The sequence below is a fragment of the Hyperolius riggenbachi genome, chromosome 2, assembly GCF_040937935.1.
Source record: "Hyperolius riggenbachi isolate aHypRig1 chromosome 2, aHypRig1.pri, whole genome shotgun sequence".
In the NCBI taxonomy this organism is placed as follows: Eukaryota; Metazoa; Chordata; class Amphibia; order Anura; family Hyperoliidae; genus Hyperolius; species Hyperolius riggenbachi.
The window spans coordinates 230,345,324-230,359,646 of record NC_090647.1 but is presented as its reverse complement, the minus strand read 5'-3'; the positions used below and the strand labels follow the sequence as shown (position 1 = coordinate 230,359,646).

The window sequence follows — 14,323 nt, the reverse complement described above, 5'->3', positions numbered from 1 at the left end:
AGCACTTTTCTCCTGGCGGACTCAAAGCTTCATAGCTGCAGCCACAAGGGTGCGCTGTATAGGCAGTAGCAGTGTTAGGGAGTCTTGCTCGAGGTCTCCTTACTGAATAGGGGTTGGCTTAACAGGAAGAGCCTACATCTGAACCCTGGTCTTCTGTGTCAGCAGCAGTTCCCTTAACACTATCACAGCAGAAAATTCATAGATGCTGAGAAAGATTTACATGGAAACAAATACAAATGGAATGTGCTGCTAAATGACAAACATAGAGGACAAATGATTGGCATACTCGATTGGTCGACTGCTGACAGGCATATCAAATGAAACACCAGAGCTGGTCTCATAAATAAAACATGCCTCAGCGTGATCTAGTTTTGAGAGGAGAAGGGCTGAATAATTAAAATTAGCTGTATTTTGTTTATTTGTTTCAAGCCTTTCATGCAGTACTGTAATGCTGTTGTGCTTCAGGAAATATGAACTGACTGAGAATTAACAAAATTACTGGCATTGAGTGCTGAAAAGAAAAACATTTGTTGCTTCCTTGATAATCAAGTAATCATTCTATTAAGTTTTAGATCCAAGGCTTAATTTATACTTATTCCTTTCCTAGTCCAACTTTCTTGTGGTCGCATACCTGAAAGTAGCTGTTGAGCTATATCTGGCAGAGCGTTGTGTCATCTCCAGATTTGGATTGTTTTGAACAATTTTGTACACACATTTAGGATTACTTAAAAACATATTGGAAACATAAAGCCACATACAGACCTTGAAAATATGTTGCCCAAAATAATTTTTACAGATCATTTTGAGTGGCACTTTTGGTATGATGGCTGTGCAGACATGCTGTTTTGCTTGGCCAAGCAATGTGTTCTTTTCTATGGGGAGATGAGCCGCTACACTTTACGTTGTGAGAACTTTCTTTGACCTTCTTGCATTGCACAGGTCTTTGAGAACAGTAATCGGACTGTATGGATTGCTACGGAGGAGGCCAATATCATTGTTGGAAACCTGTTCACACTTAAGATTTGTGGCTTAAAATATTCACGATTCAAATAAGTTACAAAACGCTAGTAAAGCTCTGGGGTATGTGTGTGTTAGGGATAGGGGAAGGGCCCCTTGCTGTGTATTTCTTTTTAGTTCTTTTGACTCAGCAATCACACCCCTGGTGAACTAAAGAGAAACTTTAACACAGGATTGAACTTCATCCCAATAAGTAGCTGATACCCCTTTCCCCATGGAAATACAAATTTTTCCTCGATTAGATCATCAGGGGAGTTTTTAGTGCTGATATTGTGGTGAAGCCCCTCCCACAGCGTGATGTCATGATCTGATCCTGACAGTTTGCTGTCTGTGAATATTGTTGCACTGTGAGAAATAACAGCTTTTTCCAACTGCCAAGCAAGCAATATCCCCCTCTGTGCATAGAGCTCTCAGTAACGAGCTTTCTGTACAGATCATCTGGCAGAACTAAAGATGTTACCACCAGTGATACATTTTAGAATGTAAATCAAGGAGAGGAAAGATTTTACAATGGGAAAACACTGACTAAATAATTTATAAATGAATATTGAAAAAAATAAGCAATTTTATTCATTATGTTATTTTCATTCAAGTTCCTCTTAATTTATTATAAATAACAAAAGCACAATTGACCTATGCCTAACCCTTGTTATGTTTCTTCTTCAAAAAGAGGGTAGCGAGTGGGGAAATGTTTTCTAAATCCATCTCTAAATTCAGGGGCGTAACTATCCTAGACCGGGCCCTTCCCTGCAGAGATCTGTCAGCGTGGCATTATGGGGGGGGGGGGCTCATTCCTGTTCCTTATTCAGAGCAGGCAGTGTTGCAGAAGCATTATTGTCTTGGAGTTATCAGGCAGATGCTCCTTCTGTGTCAGTTTGATGGGGCTCTGGGTCATGGTACAAAGGTACTCCTGCATTTTACAAAGTGTAGAGAAACCGAGAGCCCAATATAGTGTAGTATGTTAAGCATAAATGAAGTAAAGGTTATCGTGAGAAAATTATACTCACAAACGTGGGTTACCACAGAGTCACTGAGGCGCTACACTGGCTATTGCTGAAATTCTGTCTTGTCCCCATGTTTATTGCCTGATGAAGCGGGCTGGGCCTGCGAAACGCGTTGCACTGTTTTGGGGTACTAATTAATAAATGTGACTACTATTCAGACAGTCTTTCGTGTCTGCTTTATGGAGGTAAGTCCACCGCTTCCTCCCAGCAAATTTTAAACTTTTTATCCACTTTTATCCTGCTGGCGCCTCTGTTCTCCTCCTGCATTTTACAGATCAAGCTGAGTATTCAGAGAAAAGTTGGATTAAATAGATTTTGAAGAACACATTCCAAGTTCATTGGATATCCCATTGCCTTTTTATGAGGAAGCCTAGGGCTGGAACCCCTCTTATATGCCGTAACCTAATATTTACCCCAAAGTGTTGCTGTTGTTATGCCTACCATCATGCTGATACACGGCAAAACACTTGCAGGGAATAGTCCTGCAGATGCAACTGCAACACTTTACTTGTGATATACAGATACTCTATCAGTGGAATCTGGATCCTGAATGAAGTTCTGCTTCACAATAGGTAAAGTCTGCTGCAGTCATGGCAGTATCGTCCAATGTACTTGTACTGTGACTGAGAGCCACAACATGAAGACCTGTTGTAGCACTACAGCTTCACCAGGAGGGGCTGTAGTGAGGACTAGGCAAATCCAAATCACCCTCCTTGCTGTCCAGCACTGTCATGTAGCAGCATAGCCCATGTCTGTGCCTTGGTATGGGGAAATTAATATTTATAATGGTAGTCCTAGCCTTCCGCTGTGTTTATATGAAACCTGAGGTGGCGTGTGTTGGTCAATTTATAGACAAGACAAGACAAATAACATTTATATTGCGCTTTTCTCCTTGCGGACTCAAAACGCCAGAGCAGAGCAGCAGCCACTAGGGCGCGCTCTATTGGCAGTAGCAGTGTAAGGGAGACTTGCCAAAGGTCTCCTACTGAATTAGTGCTGGCTTACTGAACAGGCAGAGCCGAGATTCGAACCCTGGTCTCCTGTGTCAGAGGCAGAGCCCTTAACCATTACACCATCAGCCAACTGGGGCTTCCTGTAGCCCCATGAGGTGCTTGGGGTCCCTCACAGTCCTCCCCAACCGCTCCGTTCTCTCAAAAAACCTCCCATTAATCAGGCCGGCCATGCTCTCCTGTGCAAGGGCGGCTCAGCCGTGCATGCACCCCCTGTTGTGTTCCCGCAGCCTGGAGCATTCTGCGCATCATTCTGTAAACCCTACATATCTATAGAGCTTTTAGCCTGTAACTATGGAAGGATTTTCAGAAGTCTCTTATCACAGCCTTTGTGAAGGAAATGTCTTGTCTATCAGGTCCCTGCTTCACGAGTCGGCGACGAATTGCAGGCCTGTACCATGTAGAAAGGTTCCACTTACCTGTCATTATTTACATATTACAGGAATTACTTACTGTTTGTTTCTGCTCACACACACTGCTTTCTCACAGATCATATGAGAACAGCTGAGAGATTTTTCACCTACAGAGAAAGAATCTAAAGAGAAGGACCCTTACTTTATTCCTCTTCTTGGATGCTTACACCCACCATTCAGAATGAGCTCTTCCTGGCTGTAATCTTCTTACTGTTTACTTTAGAACTGCATGAAGCAGAGACACAGCAGAGACCAAATCACACAGAGCTGCAATAAGCTATATCTCTGCTTTCTGTCGTTCTGAAGACATTTCAGTCACAGTATTACAGCCAGTAAGGACTGTCTCTGTATGCTGGATGTACTGGACACAGTCCTCCATAGTAGTGCCCACAGTAAAAACTATTCTCTGTAAATGTCTTATTATCTTCACATAAGAAATGAAAAGATTAAAAAAAAGCCTTTGTATTATTATTTACTAATAATTTTTAGAAATATATGTGGCATTTAGAATTATAGATAACTTTGATAGCTGTCCTTTACATAACAGTTTCACTTAATCTTCTTTGAAATAACTGTTCTGTTTACATACGTGGGTGGTGCTGTGGGTGAATTTAAAATTGCCTGTCTTCAGTCTAAATATATAAGTATAATATTAACATATTCATAAAATGCTTTTGTTAAAGAGAGACTGAAGCGAGAATAAATCTCGCTTCAGACCTCAGAGTTAGCAGGGGCATGTGTGCCCCTGCTAAAACGCCGCTATAGCGCGGCTTAACCGTGGTCCCTTCACCCCCAAATCCCCCTCCGTAATGCGGGGGAGCGCTTCCTGGTTGGGGCAGGGCTAACCGCTGCAGCCCTGCCCCACGCACGTCTGTCAGCGCGTATCTCCGCCTCTCCCCCGCCCCTCTCAGTCTTCCTTTACTGAGAGGGGCGGGGGAGAGGCGGCGATGCGCCGCTGACAGACGCGACTGGAGGCAGGGCTGCAGCCGTTAGCCCTGCCTCCAGGAGCGACCAAATGCACGACCAAGTCGTGCTGGGGTGGGTTTGGGGGTGAAGGGACCCCCTTTGTGCTGCGCGATAGCGGCGGTTTAGCAGGGGCACACGTGCCCCTGCTAACTTTGAGCTCTGAAGCGAGATTTATTCTCGCTTCAGAGTCTCTTTAACAAGAACATTAATTGCATTTGGATCATAGATGTATAAACATAGTTGAAGTATAATGGAATTATACTGATATAGCTGCGTATAACTCTGTTTTTAAATTAGAAAGTGCAATCACAGTCTTCTCTGATGGGTGTGAATAGTCTGGTTGGAAAAACTGTTTATAGCAATGCCAACTAATGCCTGCTGTATTTGAAATCCAATGCTACTAAGCATAAATGCTTGTATAGCCCATATGAATGGAACAACAGGAGTGCTCAGCAACAGTAAATAAAAAACAGAATTTCCTGTTGTGGGCTTATTTAAATTTACCTGCCAAATTCCTATTAGGTCACAACATAGAAGCTCCAAATGTCCTGTGATTGGAGCTTCTTCTGATAATGAATCTAGTTGGATGGGCTGATGATGGACATTGTATAGCATGCTGTAAGCAAGATTAAAATAGAACAGACGAACAATGAAGGGGGCTGGAAAAAATGTTTAATATTTACTGAAATTTAAAGGAGAAGATATATGTAAACAGAAGAAAAGGGTGTAATGTTTTTTGTTCTTCTTTTTACTCTGAATAGGAAGGGTTTCAAAAATAACCTTTTTAATTTAATTTATTTGCCTGGTCTGGGTTGGTACCTTATTATTAAAGGGGTGTATAAATTCTACCCCTGCAGTTACACTGCCTGGTCACTGAGGTGGAAATGAGCACCGTGTCCATAGCATTGCCTCCCTGCTCTGATTTTGTTGAATATATTGTTGTAATTCTGTTCGCCATGTGCACTGGCATTGCTCGGGGCAGGGTTTGGGCTGGGGCATGGGATGGGTTCTGAATTACATGCTTATAACCAACTTACATGGGGAGGGGGGGGGGGGTAAGGGTGCTAATAAGCTTTTGAGAGGAGGCACATCGTTTTTATAATTTTTATTTTAACAAAAATGGAAAAAAATGGTTCCAAAAAGTCTGAGGCAATAGCTCTGCAGTGGCAATATACATGTACACAGGAGCTGAGCACGGATAATATCTCCAGTGTTTGGGAATTCCGTTTGGTGATAACTTCTCATATGCCATCACAGACCATGTACATGAACAGCACATGCATATTGTATGCTTAGTAAATGTGTGAATACCAGTTGTTGGCATTGACTGACACCTTTACATTGAATAACTAATCGCCCTCCGCACGTCTGGGGACTGATAACTAGGCCCTGTTAGCAATAAAAACAATAGAAAGGTCCTTTTTATATCTAATTTTAGTACTATTCAGAAAAATTAGTAAAACAAAAAAATAAAAACCCTATATGTTCCCAATCAGACACAGGAGGTCAGTAGTCATGGTCGTGTCTATGAGAATTCATAGAGATGCATGTGATTTGAACAGCTGACAGATCTGCAAAGCTCTTATTTGCTGTAACCACATACTGCTTTAGCACATGATCATGACTAGCAAATCAGAGACTGACATATCTATCACCTGACCAAACTGATCACTTGCTTCTCCATAAGTTTTAGACATGACAATCACTAGAGGTTCACACAAAGGATGTTTATTGGCGCCAAATAGGTTTCTTTCTTTGTGCGAACTAGTTGGGATTTTTGCCTAGGTTGTATACTATTTCATACACATTGTTTCTTGCTCTAAATGCATTTGTGTATAGATGACCATCACTAGAGGTCAGCAGCAGAATAAATAAATTTAAGCAACAAAGTGATGTCAACTTGAATAAATGTTTGCCTAGTACTGTTCTCTAGTTATTGATCTGAGCTCTGCACAGTACACCAGATGTAACAAATCTCCAAGTTAATCTCAACAAACCTAAAGGTGCGTACACACGCACTACTGTAATGAACGACGGGTCTGTCAGACCCTCCTGCTGGGCGGGCGTTCTGCTGACAGTAGTGCGTGTGTACAGTCTGTCGGCAGACTGATAAGGCTGTTTCTGAACGATCCACTGAGCCTAAAGACATTGCTGGGCCGGCCATGCATACAGAAACACATATATATTATAACGTCGCTGCCACTGAAATTCCCGGTGGCGTTAAATACTATTCAGTGCTGGAGGATTGGGTTTTTGGTAGAGAAAGACATTTTGTTCAGCAATCACAAATTCTTACTTGATACGAGTAGTTACTTAAAGCAGGTCTTTAGGTTAACACAAAGGAAATGCTGTCTGTAAAAGCACATTAATAGTAAGTTAAAGGAGTGTTTTATACATCACAGGGAACAATCAGAAATCCGCACAAGGTACTGCTGCCATGGCTGTAAAGAATCAAAAATGATAGCAGGCTGAAAATGGAATCATCACCATCATGGTAATTCAAGCTGACTCATGGCGGACATCATATCATTAAGAAGAGGGGAGTGTCCCTTTAAACAATTTAGAAAAAAGCCAGTCATCTGGGTATTACATTAAGTTATTGGCATTTGGAACCGTTCTATTCCCTAAAGTCAGTTCAAAGCCTGTCTCTGTGGAGTCATCGACTCCAATACCACAAAGAGGTTTTATTATCGTAGGAAAATGGTTAGCTACAAAGTCATAAAGTAATGGATAACAGATGCAGTATGAACGCACCCTTACACCTATTTTCCTAAGAAATGATTACTAGGTGCAGAGCTGCAAGCATTCCTGTAACTGTAAATTCAAGGGGGCATTATGACCACCTCTACCGCGTTATTAATCCAAATGTTTCCACACACTTACTAATGCAACCCAGTCAGGCCAGCTGTTCCTTTAAAGGAAACCTGAAGCGAGTAAAATAATTTAAAATAAACACATGATGCAGTTGCAAATGAATATTACATACTAACCTCAATATCAGTTCCTCTCAGAAGCTCACCATTTTCTTCTTACAGTGATCCCTTTCAGTTCTGACAATATTTTGTCAGAACTGAAATATACCAGTTGCTGTCAGTTATATATCAGCAGCTGTCTGTTACAACTGAATGTGCAAGGTAATGTCCATGTTTCTCTATTGCTCAAGTGGGTGATATTACAATTTAACAGTGTGCTGACCAGGAAGTTGTTGTGGGGTCATGGCCATTTTTAAAATGGAGAATGGAGAATTCCAGTGATCACAGCAGGCAAATGGGACTCAGGAGAGGAGAAAGAGATCGGGGGGTAGACTACACAGGAGGTAAGTATGACCTGTGTATGGTTATTTTGACTTTTTATTTTCAGTTCAGGTTCTCTTTAAAGCGGACTTGAACTCAGAACGTCCTCTCTGCTCTAAAAGATACACAACAGCATAATAACCTTTACAGAAAAACATTTCTGTGTTAGAGCTGATACAAATCCTGCAATTAATCTTAAAATGTTTCTACTTGTTGGATGCATGGAAGCAGACATATTTTTTAACAGCCTGTGCTTTCAAATGAGCTTATCTCCCATCTTTGCCATGGCAGTCATGTGACACAGGGGAGAGGTCAAATTACAATTTGGGATTAAACACAAATGAGGGGGAATTAAACAGGCTAAACTTTCTAAATACATACAGGGCGCATTTCTCTATGTTTTCCTTTTGTTCTGTGCAAGAGTTCAGGTCCCCTTTAACCTTTGTTGTAATGCCATGTACTCATTCTGCCTCTCCAGCCAGCCAGCCAGGCCCCAAATGCAAAGTAGTGCAGGGAGTGCTTTGATCAAGGCCTTTGATAATTAAATGATCCAGACACAGCATTGGGTCTCCTACTCCTTTAGGGAGCGATGCTGTTTGCCGACATCATCCCCCTGATCCCAGTCACATGTGAACTGAATCGGGACCTAGAGGGGGATGTGGGCATACAGCGCCATTCCCTAGAGGAAAAGGAGACCTGATGCAGTGTTTGGATCAGGTAATTTTCAAAGCTCTCCCTGCATTTGGGGGCTGGCCAACTGGGGTAGGCAGGATGAGTATAGCAAGCTGCGGCACTGCTGTGCTACACAAGATAGCTAATGGGAATTGGAGAAGACAATGAATACAGAGGAATACTGCACTCCAACAGACACCTCTCCAAAAGCTTCTGATAGGCTCCAGCCAGGGCCAGGCAGAGGCAGAGGCGAGATAGGCTCCAGCCTCAGGGTGCAGTGTAGGAGGGGGCGCACAACTCCCTCTGCTATCATTGCCCTATTGTGTTTGAAGCAGAGAAAAATAATAAAATAGCAGTGACTGCAAGCCAGACAACTAGAGATTAAGGTGCTAGGGGGGTGGTATCAGTATACATGTATAAAATATATGTAATTAATGTTATGTTACTATTGTTTGGGGGGGGGGGGGGGAGGGTGAACGTTTTACACTATGCTGCTTATTTTGTTATTTTGGGAAAGGGGGGTTGCAGGCTGAAGCTAATTTGACTACTTGGGGAAGGGGGGTTCATGTGTGTGAGGTGAGGAAAATGTATTTTGATAAGTACACATGATTACTGAGGGAGGGAGGGGCAGACACTTGTGACATTATCTTTTGATAAGTGCTTTGTGTGTGGAGATGGAGGGCTGCAATATTGTGCACAAATAGTGGGTATGTATGTGTATGGATGGATAATATCTGAACTTGACAAGTGAAGGACATGGTACCTGCATTTGCTATGCTAAGGACATAATGTCTGCAATTGCTAAGTGAGGGACATGGTACCTACATTTGCTATGCTAAGGACATAACGTATGCATTTGCTAAGTGAGGGACATGGTACCTACATTTGCAATGTTAGGGACATGATATCTGCATTTGCCAAAGGAGGGGGAGGAGGGTGCAGACATGGTATTTGCTTTTGCTTTGTTAGGCTTTGTTAGAGATATAATGCTTGCACTTGCTAAATGAGAAACAGAGTATCTTGTTTTATTTTTTATTGGATTTATAAAGCGCTAAAAATATTATGCAGTGCTGGACAATAAATAGGGATACATACAATGTAAACAAGGGGTGACAGACGGAGAGGTAGAAAACGGTTATACAACATAGCACAAGGTTATCCATGCAAACAGGGTATGAGTAACATGATCATGTAATTTAAGAGAGACCCAGCAATTAAAGTCTAAGTTAGTCCAAGGGAAGGGTGTCATTGGTGGGGTTGCGAGATCAAAAAAGCACACTAATGGGGGAGATCCTGCCAAAGGCTTACAATCTAAAAGGTAGGGACACATAATGTAGGTGTAACGATCGGTGTCAGCACACAGAGAGAATCTGATCATTGGTGATCTGCAGTATCACCAAGAATACAGATATATACCTGATTATTGATGATCTGCAGAATCACCAATAGTACAGATATAGTACTAACCTCTGGACACCTATATATATATCGTGAGTGTTTGGTGTAACAGTATGACTTTGAGTGAACCACCTGATGAGCATGTGATCCTAGGCAGTATGGGCAATACTGCTCTTAGAGAGTACAGAAACCTTCCAGCAGCCTGAGACTCTCCAGGGGAGGAGTCAGGCTGAAAGTAGGAAGGACCAGTAAGTGAGTGACACCTGAAGGTGGATGTCACTGACTGATCTGGAGACTATCTCTTAAAGGGGAGAGATAGCTCTCGAGGTCGAGCAAGCCAGGTCGGCAACACACGGACAGACAAAGTACAAAGACAGAAAGCTAATTCGGTATCCAAGGCAGGCAGGGTTTGGCAACGGAATATCAGATATGCGTGGTACCGAATCAGAAAGCAGAGGGATAGTCAGGAAAGCAATAGGTCATAACAGATATCAAACAATGCCTAGTCTTGGGTGTTCGGTCCGTGGTCTCTACACCCTGGAACTAGTCTGATGTATAACAGAATGATAACACAAGTTCCCTAGTCTTGGGTGTGAGGTCCGTGGTCTCTACACCCTGGAACTAGTCTGAAGTATAACAGAATGATAACACAAGTTCCCTAGTCTTGGGTGTGAGGTCCGTGGTCTCTACACCCTGGAACTAGTCTGAAGAATAACAGAATGATAACACAAGTAATCTGGCTCAGTGTGAATTCCCAGGTCCTCCTGGTTCAAACACACTGTTGGATCTGACTAAGGTCTGAGTGCTTCCACGTAGTGTTTGCAACGGCAGACAACTTGTGAGTGTCCAGCCGTAACTATATATAGAGTAGCGCTCTATGGCGCCACCCCTAAGTGATAGACCAATAGCCACTAGCTCTGAGGTCAGCTGACCAGCCTGGTCAGCTGATCCCCCCTTGGCTATCATAAAAGTTCTGCCTCTCAGCACGCGCGCGCGTATTCCTGAATCTGTGTGAACTAACAGACCCAGCCACACCAGCCGCATGCTGCTGCGTGCAATCCGCCACACTGGACGCGGAACCAGCCGCCCCGCTATCAGTACATGCGGCGGCTTTTCCGTATTCACTCCCAGTACCGGATGCATGCCTCTGTGTGCAAACCGCCACGCTGGACGCGGAATTAGCCGCCTTGCTGTCAGCAGACGCGGCGGCTTTTCCGCGTTTTCTCACAGTAGGGCTGCAGAAAAGGTGCTCGGCTGAGAGATTTAAAGTGTGGTAGATGTCCTTGTCCAGAGCTTTAAGTCTGAAATTCCAGAAGTGAACTGGAGGCGGGGCCCGGAGCATCGGTGAGTGGCTGCGCAGGCACAGGATGTCTGCGGGGGACCATTAGAAGCCCTGGGTAAGTTCAACTCATTTCCCCCCAACCCCCCACAATATTCCTTTAAAACCTCAGTCTTTTCCTGTACAGGCAGAGCTGTGGTGCTCTCATTCATAGCTACTGATAAGGCTAATTACACTCTGATGTAGCTAAACAAATGCACACAGCTCAGTGTCCTGCATTTCTACAGCATTTAATTGTGTGCTGTGCAAGAGTTCGGGTCTGCTTTAAAGAAAATTTGCTCAATTGTGATCTCATGTATATTGGCTACCTTCAGAGTAATTATATTGCAATTAATGCATCTGGCTTATTTCAGCGTGTGAAAAATGTAGTTTATAAAGTTGCTGGGGGAAAAGGGCAGTTCAATATGATAGTGGGCAGTTTGGAAAAAGAAGCAAGGCAAAGCATCAAACAAGGAATGTTTAGCTGTGCTTCCTTCTGGAGCCTCTTCTTTTATCTACAATTCTAATTTCCACTGTATGCAGCATTTATATTAATAGGGATGCAAGAATGACTGGCATAATTAAAAACTGTGCAGGTACAAAAAGGAAGAAAACTATATTTTATTTCACTCAGAACCTAATACTTAGCATGTGATTGATTATTCCTGTGTCAGTAGATGCGATGATTTCAGTCATTTATGGAGGATGACGTATTGTTTTGTTCTCCTTCTTCTGGGCAATAATTCTCATGAATTTACAAGACTGGCTTCATTTGCAGTCAAACCAATGTGTATAATTTCATCCACCCTCTGCTGGAAATGTTATCTTTCCTGTGATGGAGTTGCAATTGTCATAACAAATCTGACCTGAAGGCATTGTGTCTTCTTGTGCAGGTTTTGCTTCACTAGTCTGGAACTTACAAGCTATTTAAAGGTAAGTCAGTGCAGCCAATTCATTTGCAAGAACTACAGGACAGGATACATTACATGAGTGTCTATATTCTGATATATATTTTGCATATTAAATATTTTCAGTGTTTCTATCAATATGTATTATTTTATTTGTTATGCAGGAAAAGTTTCCACTGTCCACCATTTTTCCCATGGAATTTATGTCTGGCAAAAGAGACACATCATCTCTCAAGTCAGAAATCCAGAAGTGAAGATGTGTATGTACAAGGCATTTGCTAGCCAGAGAAGATGTAAACAATTACTATTTGTCTGTACATTTAAACAGATACAAACACAATTTATGAATTATGATTTTTTAACACGCATTAGTCAACATTTATCTGTAAAGGATTAGAATACATCGGAATATGCTACATCACCACTCAATTCTTCACCAACCATTAATGCAAATAGAATTCTTTATGAATACTGCTTTCTGAGAATCTCCTGGCTGCCTATTGTTTACACATGCGGGGGGGGGGACTTAAACACTTGAGGACCAGAAGTTTATACACCCCTAGTGACTGGGCCATCTTTTACAATTCGGCACTTAACAACTTTAACAGGTTATTACTCAGTGATACAACTTAGCACCGAAATTAATTTTACCTCTTTTTTGTCTCACAAATAGAGCTTTTTTTTGGTGCTATCTGCTGCATTATTCTTTTATTAACAAAAAAAAAGGCCTAAAATGACATACAGATAAGTTAATTGGTTTCCCCTTTAATAGGCTCTAGACTAAGATGCATACACAACACTACACATACATAGGCATATGGCTAGGGCAGGGATTATATTGTGAGCCCCTCCGAGGGACAGTTAAGTGACAAGACTTTACTCTGTGCAGTGCTGCGTAGATGTCAGATATATATATATATATATATATATATATATATATATATATACACATACATAGATATATATATATATATATATATGTGTGTGTATATATATATATATATATATATATATATATATATATATATATATATATATATATATTGTAAATAAATAAATAAAACAGTGGCAGAGTGGCTCTGTTGTTCCACCACGCCGCCATACGGTACTTGACAGGAGCTCGCAAGAGCACAAGCACCCATCAGCAAACAGAGCGGGCCACAGCGGTCAGCCTACCAGGGGTTGATCAGCACTGTCAAGTACCGTATGGCGGCGCGGTGGAACAACAGAGCCACTCTGCCACTGCCAATCTGCGTTAGGCGGTTGGCGAGTGGTTAAATATGTCTGAGGACTTTGAGAATGTAAGCTGGCAAGCATATACATTACATATTTTTGTTAAAACATGTAATACATTTTTGTTAAAACATGTAATAAAAATATCATTTTTTTTTAAATCAAGCTACATTCTTCACCAGACAGGAAACGGTCCGCACACTGCAGTACATGAAGTATACTAAATTGTGATTGTTAATGACATGCTAATGATTCAGAGCTGATGCAAGGTTTATGCACATGAGATAGAGGTCCTTCCCTTTTGCTAAGTGTTTCTAGTGACTGCTCAGCTTACCATGTGACTCTCTTCAACACTACATTCCTCAGATAGTTGCCCTCATAGCAGAATCCGCTGTCAGATTTGGCAAATGCATGTCTGGGGACCAGAAGCACGAGGCCTTCTGTAGAGATTTCCCGTTAAACTGACTGGCGGTATGATTATTTTCAGATTTCAGGCTCTTTTTAAAATGTTTCAGACCCTAAAATCAGGAAAAAATAATGCCGCAGAGTCTCTGCAGCAGTCCCTGCTCTCACTCACCTCCCTGGGCTCCAGCACTGCAATTTCACCTCCGTCCTCCAGGTGGCGCTGTAACTCTGTAGTGAGATCGATGACCGCAATCTCACCAGAGTGATTCAGAGCCTCGGTGGACAGGAAGTAAAATGGCTACCGACGTCTGGATCCCCTGGGAGTTGAGTAAAAGCGCCTGCTGCACACTATACTCTGCATTGAGCTCCCAGCAGCTAGCCCGGGCTACACTCAGAATTACCGCCAGGGCAGTTAAGGTGGCCATGCATTAAATGATGGGCACCAGAGCGACCATCAGATAGACAAATGTGATCAGAGAGGGATCTATTACTTGCCCATTGCAGAGAGATTACCAATAACTTTTAGCATGAAATATTGATTCCCAGCAGGATCTGACTCTTTTTTCCCTTTGTACTGCAGGTTGCCAGAGTTGCCCACAGCACTATCGGAAATCAAGATAAAATGCGCACAATCATTAACTTTCTACACTCAAAACACACACTTACAGCAAGCTGTTGTAGTAGCA

At 42.3% G+C, this 14,323-nt stretch overlaps 1 long non-coding RNA gene across 1 annotated transcript in view; it reads left to right on the top strand.

Moving 5' to 3' along the window:
* Positions 1-12,339, top strand: part of LOC137544248 (uncharacterized) — a 34,192-nt gene extending 21,853 nt beyond the window's left edge. The window contains exons 3-4 of the long non-coding RNA XR_011025796.1: positions 11,985-12,024; positions 12,164-12,339. This is a non-coding gene — a long non-coding RNA (uncharacterized lncRNA). The remainder of the gene's footprint in view (positions 1-11,984; positions 12,025-12,163) is intronic.
* The last annotated feature ends 1,984 nt before the right edge of the window (positions 12,340-14,323 follow it).